The sequence below is a fragment of the Egretta garzetta genome, unplaced genomic scaffold (assembly GCF_000687185.1).
Source record: "Egretta garzetta isolate BGI_Z169 unplaced genomic scaffold, ASM68718v1 scaffold300, whole genome shotgun sequence".
NCBI lineage: Eukaryota > Metazoa > Chordata > Aves > Pelecaniformes > Ardeidae > Egretta > Egretta garzetta.
The window spans coordinates 170,730-181,930 of NW_009258271.1; the positions used below are offsets into that span (position 1 = coordinate 170,730).

Below are 11,201 nucleotides of genomic sequence, written 5' to 3' on the forward strand. Positions count from 1 at the left end.
GAGCGGTTTCAGAAATAGTTTAGTCTGGAGCACTCATTCCGAGCGGGTTACTAACCCTGCTCCACAAGCGCCGCTGCTATGTGGAACAGAGCTGTGTTTGCATTCTCATCCAGCGGACATGTGCGGTCTTTCTGCTGCCCCTCTCCGTACGGAAAGAGCACTGAACTGCTGAGTCGGTAAAACAGCAGCAGGGTGGACTCATGCATCTCGTTGTCCAACTTGTAATTAACTCTGTGGCCATGGAGCGGTAAAGCAGCCCTGAAGACACTGCACAAAATGCTGTCTCCTCGTCAGCAGAGAAAAAACGTGCAGTCAGGAGCCAATCAAGGAGAGAACGAATATTGGTTTCCCACTCAAATCAGAAATCAAATCCTTTTCCCACCTTTCTTGACAAATCCCCTTACAGTTGAGAACTCAAGCCCTTGCATCTCCTATCTGTTCCCATAGGAACGCAAGAGCCACAACTGCTTCCAACCTCATCTCCTTTTCCAACAGCAGAAATATTTAATGAAGTCTTGGTAGCCTTGCTCCTCTGCAGCAGGAACATTTGAAGAAAAGATCAAGATAACACTTTTCTCATCTCTTCTACTCCTGCTCCCCACAAAAAAGGAGCAGTGGCACACAGCCCTGAGGGCCACTGAGTCTTGGATAATCGTATCTTCCTCCCTTTTCCTCTCTCCTAATTGGCATCCGTCACTTTTTCTCTTCAAAAATCTAGAGTTTGAACAAAAACTCCGTGATGAAACGCAAACTCCTGGAAAACTCCTGCACAGAGGCAGCGGTCAGGTGTCAGGCAGTTGAGCAAACTCCAGCATATTCATCTGAAGTAGAAGGAAACAAACAGACGCATTTTCGGGAAACAGGATCTCCTGCTTCTCCAGGCTTGGACAACCAGGAGTTCCAGTATCCCACCCTCCGGCACTGCTCCCTTCTCTGCAGAGAAAGGCTTGCGCCTCCAGACGTGAAGGCAAGACCACCAATCTGCAGCTGGTACTGCCAACCACAGAAGCTGCAAGCTCAGACATACTCGAATTATGAAAATAGTCCCGAACAGAACGGGAAGAGAGAAGGGGGTTTGCTCACACCCCCCGCCCAAAAGGCTTCATAGAATAGAATCATAGAATCGCTTTGGTTGGAAAAGACCTTTGAGATCATTGAGTCCAACCTTTAACCTAGCCCTGCCATCCCACCACTAAACCATGGCCCTAAGCACCTCATCTATCCTTCTTTTAAATACCTCCAAGGATGGGGACTCTACCACCTCCCTGGGCAGCCCATTCCAGAGCCTGACAACCCTTTCAGTGAAGAAGTTTTTCCTAATATCTAACCTAAACCTGCCCTGGCGCAGCTTCAAACCATTCCCCCTCGTCCTATCATCTGTTACCAGGGAGTAACTTGAACATAAATGAAGCGTATTGCTGAAACGGTGCCTGCTGAAAGAACTGAAAGTTTGACTTCTTTGGGAGCATTTAGCCCTTTGGGTCTAAACCAGAGACTCAAGAGCTGTATTTTCACATGCTAGTCAAGAGGGAGTGTTTTGGCATAACACCAGGTAACTTCCAGTCGAATGGTTTGCAAAACAAATCTGTTAACATTGAGATCTTCATGTCATAAATGAGGTGATTTGAAGTGAAAAGGTTCCCGATTGCTTTAACCACACCCTTTGGTGCTTTCGCACTCAAAAGGATTCCATTCCACAGCCACAATGTGCACTGACACGAAATGCAAGAGACCTGCAGCTACGGCAACAGGAACCGAGGCGATTGCTTCCCTTCCAGTTTAACGACGGCATTTTCCAAAACGCGCTGAGATCACAGGAATGGAAGGCCTTATCCCCTACGAGCACACTGAAGTGGGAAGCAAGACGAGAGCTTTCTGCCTCTTGCTGGCCTCCGTTCAGTTAAAACCCCATCTGTTATACCGCCTTCAAGTCTTTTTGTCTTTGTAACAAATTAAAAGAGTTAACTGGAAAAGAAAGGTGAGCAGAGCAGCTGGAAAACCATTTTTTCATCAGATAAATACAACAGCAACCAGGGATGTAAAGGACGTTGACTTGTCCACCACGCAACATTGCAATGTTTTAAGAGAATCATTAGCTCGGGTAGCTCAGAGAAGGGCAGTCCAGGATACTCAGTGTCGGAGAGACTTCCACGTTCCCTTGGGCAACTCCATCCTCTTCCTCAGCCCGCCCAGGCAACTCACCTCCGAGGAGCTAACAAAGCACCCTGTACCTCCAGTAGTAGCTGTCACCTAACTTTAAAAAGGAAACTAACACTTCGTATTAGCACGCACACTCACTTCAGGGAATAATCACAGTGAATTTCCTTCCACTCTTTTGACTCAAGAAATATTTTTGAGAGTTCGGAGTCATTCAAAGCAGCTTCGGAGCAGATCTGCTACTTCACCTCCCCAGTTTCTACAGCGTAACCTCCAAATGTGTTATAAAACCTTATCGGGCTTTCAGTTCACATTGTGCCAAGAAGTTTCAAGTCCCGCAAAGGCTCATTTCCTTTTCTTGTTCCCGATGCTGGACCCTTCCTTCGTCAATTTATTTCTCTGCTAACGCCTACTGTCTTGAAACATCCTTTTAACCACACCCAGCCACCCCCAGCTCCTCCACCAGCAGGCTCAGACGCACACACAGCACAGCGGAACACGGATGTGAATCTGTCGGACAAAGAACCGCAGACAGCAGCGGCCTGAATTCCTCTGCTCTTTACCACTCCCAGTAGAAGGAAAAAAAAAATCACCATTTCTGTGGTGATATCATCCCCTTGGGGACGTGGTCAGGGTAACTCATCACAAAATAAGCATTGCATGTCCCGAAGAATAAAGCAAGATACCTTAATGTTCCTAACCAGAGGCTTTCAAGCCGATCCAGGGGACGAACGCATGAGGAGCCAGCAGAACCAGGGACACCAAAATGTAGGTTCCTTACACCGTGAAGGGCATGGGTAGAGTTCTTCATTTCCTCCACGCACCTCTAACCACTCAGAAGCACGTGGGCCTGCACATGCACATGTCCTGCAAACTTGCACACTCAATTTCTGCACACAGGAATTACCAAAGTACGCACACCCATGTCTTTTCTCCCCGAGTACCTGCTGCTATACATCTCACAGTGGATTTTCAGGCTTTCTGCCCACCCCTCCCTGAACCAGCTTACACCCCCCCACCCTGCGCTGGGGCAAATTAAACATACTTGGTGCTTCCCGGGCTTGCGTGTAAACCCATAGACCGCATACTCCAAATTCACAAACTCTTACCAGCCGGCCCCCATGAGGCACTTTCGGATGAACGCACTGCACTTACTCAGCCACCCGTTTGCAGAAGAACGAGCATCTTCTACAGCATCCTACATAGTTCCCACCTCCAAACCCGCCTGTACTAATTCCTCCACCCTCGTCCAAGAGAAAGACAAAGCCTCAGAGAATCGATAAATTCTCTTCCCCACCGGCAGAGAGCTGGGGTCCTATAAAGCAAGGTAAACTAAGCAGCTCCATGCAACCAAAGACCTTTTATCCGAGGCTTTTCCAGGCCAGTATCACCTGGAAGCACCGAGGACAACACCGCATTTGACCCCGTTTCCTATTGAGTTAAATTCAATTATGGCCCCTGAGGTATTCAAAAGGGTTTGCTCTCAGGTCTGGAAGAAAGCCTGTTCCTTTTATTGTTGGTTTTTTTGGTGGGGTTTTTTGTTGTTTGTTTTTTTTTTTTTTAAAAAAAATCAATGAAGATAAAAGACTGTTTTCCAAAAGCAAAGTGTTGAACCAGGAATAGGCATGAAATTTAGAAGGGAAATGGCTTCTGGAGAAAGAAGCCCACAGCTTCCCGCAGAACGAAGTTCTAACATCACAATTATGCAAAGGCATTTTGCCCTGCGCTCCTCTCGTGTCACCGAAGTTGGAGGAAAGCTCTACTCCTTCTGGTTTTAGAACGGGCACGTAACATCTCAGGAAAGGCATCTCTCGCTTCCTAGGCACTCCATTATTCACGTGCCAAATAGTTTTAGCCCCATATTAACCTCGGAAGGAAGACCTGAAAAGAAAGAGCAGCCTCTTTTTCTGCTAGAAAATAAATGAAAATGAGAAAGGTGAGGGGAAGAGCAATCCCACAGCACATGGAGAATCCCTTACGGGAATCTGTCATTATTCTCCATTCTATTCAGGGAAGAAAACCAGCGTCCACTACAACAGGAACTTAAAAGAGACGTTGCAAATTACTGCTTCTTCATTTTCTTTTAAGGACGGAAATTATCCGTCATTCAGCAGAGCAAATGGGAACTTTTTTTACTTCTGACAGGGCATCATGGGTATATGTTTCCCCCTCCAAGCAAAAATACAGAGGTTCAGATCTGAATACTCTTCATTTAGCGAAGCGGTTGTCATTAGCAGATGCTCGGATACCATGGAGATGGTGACAAACAACTGAATCAGGCAGAACACAGTCACAAAAAGGGTACTGTAGTTTAAAAGGTTAAATCTGGCAGAGAGGTAAAGCAGTCACACAGAACTGCTGAAAGGGAAGGACCCGTCGCCTTCGCAGGGATATCCTGGAACAAGAGACAGACCACTGGGCTAGAAAAAACTCTGACATTTCCAGAGGCTCTGAGGCCGAAGGGCTTGAAGACTGGCCGGTGCACTTTTAAAAGAGGTCTTGTTCAGCAGACAAGTGACAAAGTGGCCCACTTACTGTTCCAGAACCCGTTAGCGATGGAGAGGCGCGCCGAGCTCGTTTCGTTTACTACTTCTCACATCTGAATTTTCAAACACCGAAATCTGAGCCGTGTTTCAAAAGGGAAAGAACACACATTTTGGACGCCGACAAACACCAGCCAAGAGTAAGGGAAGTTATTAGACAGCACTAGGTTGAATTTTGATGAAGAACGCTTTTAAGGGGTCCTGATATGCCCAAGAAATACCGCGCACGAGACAACACGAGAAGGTAGGATTCGCTTTATTCAGGACAGTCATAGGCTGGCTGAGACGCTGCAAACTCACAAGCAGCATCTGACTTGCTCTTATTTTATGGGAGGTGAAATAGCTCATTTCCCATGAGGGAAAACAGCACAATTTTGCAAGATCATTTGGCAGATCACACGGGGAAAAGACAAGCCTCCAGAAGCTCAGACTTTTGAGCTGGAATGTATATTCCAAAAATACATCAAGGCTGGATCTATGGCTGTAAGCACCAGCAAGCACCATTACACAGATCTGTGCCGAAAAGACAAGTCATGACATACTATTAAATTTCATTCTTTTTTCTAAAAGCTGCAGAGCTGTGTAAATTCCAACTTCTAACAGACACGGAGCAGTGTAACAGATCTGAACAGAAACCTTTCAGGGTCGAAAGGCACTGGAGCTTTTTCTTTTTTCCATACCAGCCTCACCATTTCTACTGTACTTACTGCAATGAAACCGTAATAGCAAGGTCCTGAATTTCCCCGGTTCTTCCTATTACCCAGTTCAGTTTTATTTAAGGTGGCACCTAAGGGATTCACCATTTTATCTGCACATTTGTTGTTCTTCAAGAAAGAATAAGGACTCGGTCTACAAGCCTGCCTGGATCTAAACTCAGAATCTCCGAGGTCTGTGCTGGTAATCATACCAACAAATTACAAAGAAGAAACAGATGCTACAGAGGAAAAAAAAAGACATGGCAAATGCTTAGAGCACCTATTCATTTAAGGTAGCCTTCTCACATTTATCGATTAGCTAATTGCTCCTAGTAACTGTAAATACTGTTTAAAATTACCTTACCGTGTCTTGACAAGAAGAGGAGCATCTCATGCAATCGATTTCAGTATCAGCGCGCCCCCGCTCTCATTCAGCAAAGACTTATAAGCTCTTCAATAAGATGACACTCGGTGTTTAGCTGCTCCAAGCAAATCCTCCCGTCTCGCACGTCACGGAGCACCAAAGTGTATCGAAGAAGCTATCCCACCAGCAACGGCGGGAGAACAAACTCCTGAAACGGATCATCGGTGCTTACTCACCGACAGAAACCAGCGGGCTGAGGAAGAGGGACTGACAGACACCCTTCAGCACTGGGCCCGACAGCTTTCCCAGCTAGTACCCCCGCAGGGCACAAGGACATTCTCACTCGGAGGAAGACACAGAAAAAAAAAAAAAAAAAAAAGAAAAAAGAAAAAAAAAAGGAGATGCACACAGCAGCACAATCTACAGGAAGGAGCTTGCAAAACTTCTTACGAAGCAGCAGGCATTTAAGACAGACACATAACACACGTTAAGCACAAACTCCACGCCAAGGGGCACAGCCGGGATTCCCACAATAACCCTACCAGCAGTCCTCCGCCGGTGGGTGCTAGGAGAAATCACCAGATTACTGCTGATGCAGCGACGTAGATCTGTGCAGAAGGGTATGGAAATGAGATCAGTTTAAACAACTCGGAGAGAATTTATCATATTATTAGCTTACTAGGAGTTAGCCGCACTGGGTTTGTTTAATCACTGCTTGCTGAACGGCAGCTTTGCCTGATGAAACGGCAAGGGAAGAACACAAGGAAAATTACAACTTTTAAGACTCTAGCTTGCATCTTGTATCCTGTTTTCAAGAAGAAATTCTCATCATTAAGGTCAAAGACATCACTGAGGAATCCACTTGTAGTTTTAATTTCACACAAAGGGAACACGCAAGAGCCAAAAGCAGGCTGGCTACTTATTTAATAGCTTGAAGAGAACTACAAGCCGTGAATTCTCACGCAATTCCATAGACATTTGCAGTCAACCTGAAGGAGACCAGAAGGCCAGGCCTCCTCAAAGGTGGCCAGAAACTCCAATGGAGGGGGAGAGAGGACTTCCAGGGGTCTGCGAGAGTCTGGAGTCACGCTAAAGAAGCATTCGTGTAAAAGCAGACAGGCTGGAAGCCCGGGGGTTAAGAGCCCGTGACAAAACTCCTTGTTAGACAGGCAGTCTCTGCTTGCCGTGCAGATTTTCTACTCTTGCTGCAAGGAAGAGAAAAATAATCAGCGACCTTTTTTTATTTAATCTTTTAGCTTGACATCTTTTCAAACAAATCCAGTGTGTGAGGTAAGGGACCCGCACCCCTTTCACTGGAAGGAGGAGGGAAAAGGATAAAACAGAAAAGAAGAAATGACTGAACACAGAGGGCACTTTTTTTTCTGAAGCTCGGTAGGAATTCTACCTTTTATTCGAAATCATCAACAGGGTACAGCAGCATTATGCTTCGCATTTCAGCCCAAATTTTGGATGCATTTTATATTAGGATATTGCGCTTCACTATATGTTGCTTCTAAACTATAAACCCATTGATTTTCACACGCATTGTTACCATTCTTTAAAGCTTGTATCGATGCTTCAAATAGTCAATTAAATAGTCCGCAGCATTGGAGACTTTTTTTTTTTTTTTAAACAGATCCGTTATGGGCACACTCTTACATCCGCTTCGTTTTGTGATGAACTTTGGATCAAGCTGCCAGGCACCTTAGCTTAAACGCACGCACCCAAACAAGCGAGCAGCGTAAGAGCGCTTAGCATCTCGCCCTACGGAATTCTCCGTCGAGCGATCGCTGCCGCAGGAGGCAAAAAATGTGTGGTGTTATTGGAAAGCAGAGCGAGATCTCGCAGGCAGGATCAACACGGCTGCACAAAGGGAGCAGCCTGCGGAGCCTATTTCTGGGCCCTGGGAGTAGACTATCAACTCCCAGCTAGACTCGTGCTCTTAAAATAGTGGGCAAACTTTTCCATTTCTTACCAAAATCAGAAAAATAATTTTAGTTTCTTCTGTCTTTAAACTTCAAAACTAAGACAGATGCTGCACCTGGCGATTTTTAGTGATTTTTTTTTCCTCCGACTTCTCTTTAGAAATACACAAAACAAAGCATTAGCTTGAAAGCAAAGGAACGTAGTTCTATCCAGAAGCATCGCAACGATCCCCACCACCGTGAAACACATGCCCTGTGTGTTTGTTCAGGCAGACATACGCTTGCATTAACAGCATTATGCACGTACAGCGCAGAATAAAGAAAATACCCACGCAAACTAGCTTCAAGTTAAAAGTCCGATTTACTCAACAAATCTATTCCAGCAAGAATAAACATCCCAGAGCTATCCACAGATCCCCAAAGAGTCCATTTGTCACGCTCCTGATAGCACAAAGGGCACTTTCATAAACTCTTTTCCCCCCAGCTCTCGAACAACTCCAGCCCCGCAGCTCGCTCAAAGCAGATGAAAAGAGTTTTGCTCTTCCAAGCATCTCAATTGCTGTCTCTTTAAATGTAACTTCCTCAAACTCCAATGCCGAATCCAGCTCAGGATGTACTTATTCATCTGCTGGATCACTGTCAGAACCCAAGCGACTGCCGGCTTTAACCAAGTATTATTGACAGCTACCCCGGGGGCAAGCTGAAAAGGGGAGTATTGCCGTTTCCTCAGAGCAGGGCGCAGGCAGCCTCCCCAAAGTAAAAGCTGCTTGTTCTAGGGTAGATCTAAAAGCTTGCTACCCACCCAACGACAAAGTCTCAAACCTCCTTCCCCTGTCTGAAGACGGAACAGAATCACCGCTGGTTTAATAAATTGTAGGCAGGCCTGTGAACGACTCCGAGCCTGGCAGGCTGGTATCTGCCCAAAGCTCAGCCGCGTCCCAAGCACACTGGGGTTTACGCTCTCACACGTTAGCACTCTCGTATTTCCCACAGGTCTCCAGCTTGCTGGTCCTTGCCTGGAAGGGACCCAGAAAAACAAGAGGTTTGGTATTTATGTTGTTTTAAGGAGAGTCTTCTAAGTCACAAAGGCTTAGAAGTTGTTTGCTTGTTTGCAAATCCGCTTGATTTTATTGCGACTCAGAAGCCCAAGTCACCTCGTTCTGATGCGCTAACTCGAAATTAATTCACTGCTAAGATGAGGTCGCACCGGAAACACCCCTCTGCCCGTTTTTACGCTTGGCGCTATAGAACACCATTAAACATCTGTACCTTCGGCACCCTAGGGTCAAATACACAGCCTGAGCTTCCCGTGGGTTACGCGGCAATTCACAGCCGGTGCGCTCGGATCCCGTGGGGAATGCCAAACTGTTTTACAAGAGGGAAGCAAAAAGACAGGTAGGACCGATAAAAACAAGCAATTCAAGCGGATCTATCAAAGGGCTTGCAAGTTTATGTCTCCAGTTTCTGGTTAGAGGTATGCAGTGTTTAAGGGATACATAAAAACCTCTTCTGTCTTAGAACAAACTGAGGTAGATGTAACAGAAGGAATGTGACATTTATATTTATATGTGACGTTTATATTCCCGCCCAATGTCCAAAAGCACATCCGTGCGCTCGCATACGAAGCAGATTTTTTTGTGTGCAACTATATGTTCATAGGAATTTTGACAAAGTTTCATAAAAGTAGAACTCTGCCAAAATTTAGTACAATGCAAACGCACTGAGCGCCTGTGGAAGACAAGTCTTCTCACCACTTAACAGTCCGCTACCTCTATTTATTCGTTATCTTTTTTAATGAAACAAGACTGACAAGTATTTTGGCTTACCCTATTTCTCTTCTCTAATTTCCTTTTAAACATAGCTTGGTCATCGGAGGGAGTATTTTCATCCTTCCCACTCTTCTTCCTGGAGCAGCACATTTTTCAATTTTAACCACTCAGATCACGTTGTTGCACAACTGCTCTTACCCAGGACTCTAGAAGAGGAATGGGTGGATGCAGCATACGGCAGTTTGCCTTTCTCGTCGCCCATTTCTCCGCAACGGTTAAACTGTCAGGGTCTTTCTGGCAACCCCTGTTTCTGTGACTTCTGATTTGAGTTTGCTATAGCAATCAAAAGGATCTAACCCAGTGCCTGAAGTTAAAAGGGAATTCTGGTCACAGGTCAGCGCTGTCGAGATCGGTGCCAGCAAACACACATAGTTCACGTACGTAATTTTAACTCTATATCATGTTATAGAGGGAGTAAAGTTTTTGTAAAGCAGCGGAGATGGTAACTCCCAAATCTCTTCCTTAAAAACATATTTAAAGGGGAACAGTCATCCTACTCCCTTCTGAAGGGTTCTGGTTACAGAAGTTCCAGGCTATATGCATTATTTACCACGTAGCAGATGCCCTTCACGTTTCTTGTCTCCGTTAGCCATCACTGGCCTGCCTGCCTACTACAAACCGAGACGCGTTCACCGGGCTGAGCAGTAATCTAATCGGCAGCTTTAAGAACCCAATATAACTTCCATGACACAGAAAGCTAACACCTAGGACAGCGAATAACTTCGCCCAGATAACGCTTTCTATTTAGAAAGCTTTCCACCAGTGCCCGACAGATTCTCCTTCCTCCCGAATCACAAACTAACCTCCTTAACGGCGTAGACGCTTCCCCGCTAGATACACATTTCACCAAAGCCAATGTCATAAACCCGAGAGATTAAAGACTCTGTCTTTACAAAAGCCACTTCCTACAATTTCATTATCTCCCAACCACGACTATTTTAAAAACACTCAGCCCGACCACACCAAGCTCAGAGACGGCTCCCTGTTCAACCAGAAAATGACTGTCAGCGGGATGTAGCAACTCATCACCAGGTAACAGGAGGTTTTATCCTTCCCACCTTGGCAGAGATTATACTTTCCCGCAGAACCATTTCCTTTGGCACGCTGGCTAATCCATCGAACAGAGATCTGCTGCTTTTGGTATGCAACACTTGAAACAGCGTCCCAGAAGCTGTATATACCATCTTTGGCAATCACTATGCTGTTTCCCACCTGGAGCTGGCTGCAAGTCCCACCCCGTGTATCAGGACCCGCAGACTCAGCAATCACCGTTCCTATAATCCGAGTGACAACCGAAGCCCGTCCCAAACACACCAGCAGGTACCAGTGCCCAGAACGGGCACAGCGTGAATTCTGGCTGAGCAGCCTGGCAACGCCCCAGCTATAAGATCCGAGCGATATATCCTTTACTTTTAAAAGCGTGCAGGTCTCTACCACCCCAACTGGGGATTTCCACCATCAGGGCGCATCACCCACCGGTGACAGATCCACGTCGCCGAAGCACTTTTAGTGCCAGCTAACTGTTTCGGATACCAATCCCTGGGGAGAAGCAAGGAAAGCTGAGAGGAAGAACCTGCGTGTCACACCCACCCCGCACCCCCCAGCACGATCAGCCAGCAACACCCACCCGCTCTCCCACACCCGGCCAGCTTGCACTGGGGTCGCGGCTCCCAATTCCCACCCCTCCA

General features: G+C 46.3%; 1 protein-coding gene across 9 annotated transcripts in view; it reads right to left on the bottom strand.

Moving 5' to 3' along the window:
- The window catches only part of DAGLA (diacylglycerol lipase alpha), a 72,707-nt gene extending 62,033 nt beyond the window's left edge, over positions 1 to 10,674 (bottom strand). For 5 of the 9 annotated variants that reach the window (XM_035889690.1, XM_035889716.1, XM_035889703.1 and 2 more), the window contains exon 1: positions 9,511 to 10,673. The gene's annotated coding sequence lies outside the window, so the exon portion shown is untranslated. Of the gene's footprint in view, positions 1 to 9,510 lie in introns of all 9 variants that reach the window. The other 4 variants (XM_035889745.1, XM_035889737.1, XM_035889733.1 and 1 more) reach the window with 1 other exon arrangement.
- Positions 10,675 to 11,201: the final 527 nt, after the last annotated feature.